Source organism: Nomia melanderi, unplaced genomic scaffold (genome assembly GCF_051020985.1).
Source record: "Nomia melanderi isolate GNS246 unplaced genomic scaffold, iyNomMela1 scaffold0857, whole genome shotgun sequence".
Lineage (NCBI taxonomy): Eukaryota > Metazoa > Arthropoda > Insecta > Hymenoptera > Halictidae > Nomia > Nomia melanderi.
This window is the reverse complement of record NW_027475971.1, coordinates 15,001-17,500: the sequence shown is the minus strand read 5'-3', so window position 1 is coordinate 17,500 and position 2,500 is coordinate 15,001.

Below are 2,500 nucleotides of genomic sequence, written 5' to 3'. Positions count from 1 at the left end.
AACGTTAAAAACGTTAATAAACTGCGTTTTTATGCGTGGATTAAACATTAAAAAAATTTTGAAATATGTGATGAAAAAGTTTACTCTTGACCGTCGGGACTTAGAAAAATTTCGAGTACCCCGGATCGCCTGCTGGAATTACCGCACGGCCTGGATAGCCCGCATCGACCGATACATTTTTTCCATTTTCAGTGAAAAAAAAATTTTTGTCAATTTTCTCAACGTTAAAAACTGCGATAAACTGCGTTTTTATGCGTAGATTAAACATTGAAAAAATTTTGAAATATGCGATGAAAAAGTTTACTCTTGACCGTCGGGACTTAGAAAAATTTCGAGTACCCCGGATCGCCTGCTGGCATTACCGCACGGGCTGGACACCTCGCTCCGACGAATCGGTTTTTTCCATTTTTTTTGAAAAATAAATTTTTGTAATTTTTTTTAATGTCAAAAACGTTAATAAACGTCATGTTTACGCATGGATTAAACATTGAAATAATTTTAAAACACTTATTAAAAAAGTTGGTGTCGACCGTGGGACTTAGAAAAATTTCGGGAAGTCCGATTCGCCTGCTGGAATTACCGCACGGGCAGGACACCTCGCTCCGACGAATCGGTTTTTTCCATTTTTTTTGAAAAATAAATTTTTGTAATTTTTTTTAACGTTGAAAACGTTAATAAACATCATGTTTACGCATGGATTAAACATTGAAATAATTTTAAAACGCTTATTAAAAAAGTTGGTGTCGACCGTGGGACTTAGAAAAATTTCGGGAAGTCCGATTCGCCTGCTGGAATTACCGCACGGGCTGGACACCTCGCTCCGACGAATCGGTTTTTTCCATTTTTTTTGAAAAATAAATTTTTGTAATTTTTTTTAATGTCAAAAACGTTAATAAACGTCATGTTTACGCATGGATTAAACATTGAAATAATTTTAAAACACTTATTAAAAAAGTTGGTGTCGACCGTGGGACTTAGAAAAATTTCGGGAAGTCCGATTCGCCTGCTGGAATTACCGCACGGGCTGGACACCTCGCTCCGCCGAATCGGTATTTTCCATTTTTCTTGAAAAATAAATTTTTGTAATTTTTTTTAACGTTGAAAACGTTAATAAACATCATGTTTACGCATGGATTAAACATTGAAATAATTTTAAAACGCTTATTAAAAAAGTTGGTGTCGACCGTGGGACTTAGAAAAATTTCGGGAAGTCCGATTCGCCTGCTGGAATTACCGCACGGGCAGGACACCTCGCTCCGACGAATCGGTTTTTTCCATTTTTTCCGAAAAATAAATTTTTGTAATTTTTTTTAATGTTAAAAACGTTAATAAACTTCATGTTTACGCATGGATTAAACATTGAAATAATTTTAAAACACTTATTAAAAAAGTTGGTGTCGACCGTGGGACTTAGAAAAATTTCGGGAAGTCCGATTCGCCTGCTGGAATTACCGCACGGGCTGGACACCTCGCTCCGCCGAATCGGTTTTTTCCTTTTTTTCCGAAAAATAAATTTTTGTAATTTTTTTTAATGTTAAAAACGTTAATAAACTTCATGTTTACGCATGGATTAAACATTGAAATAATTTTAAAACGCTTATTAAAAAAGTTGGTGTCGACCGTGGGACTTAGAAAAATTTCGGGAAGTCCGATTCGCCTGCTGGAATTACCGCACGGGCAGGACACCTCGCTCCGACGAATCGGTTTTTTCCATTTTTTCCGAAAAATAAATTTTTGTAATTTTTTTTAATGTTAAAAACGTTAATAAACTTCATGTTTACGCATGGATTAAACATTGAAATAATTTTAAAACACTTATTAAAAAAGTTGGTGTCGACCGTGGGACTTAGAAAAATTTCGGGAAGTCCGATTCGCCTGCTGGAATTACCGCACGGGCTGGACACCTCGCTCCGCCGAATCGGTTTTTTCCTTTTTTTCCGAAAAATAAATTTTTGTAATTTTTTTTAATGTTAAAAACGTTAATAAACTTCATGTTTACGCATGGATTAAACATTGAAATAATTTTAAAACGCTTATTAAAAAAGTTGGTGTCGACCGTGGGACTTAGAAAAATTTCGGGAAGTCCGATTCGCCTGCTGGAATTACCGCACGGGCAGGACACCTCGCTCCGACGAATCGGTTTTTTCCATTTTTTCCGAAAAATAAATTTTTGTAATTTTTTTTAATGTTAAAAACGTTAATAAACTTCATGTTTACGCATGGATTAAACATTGAAATAATTTTAAAACGCTTATTAAAAAAGTTGGTGTCGACCGTGGGACTTAGAAAAATTTCGGGAAGTCCGATTCGCCTGCTGGAATTACCGCACGGGCTGGACACCTCGCTCCGCCGAATCGGTTTTTTCCTTTTTTTCCGAAAAATAAATTTTTGTAATTTTTTTTAATGTTAAAAACGTTAATAAACTTCATGTTTACGCATGGATTAAACATTGAAATAATTTTAAAACGCTTATTAAAAAAGTTGGTGTCGACCGTGGGAC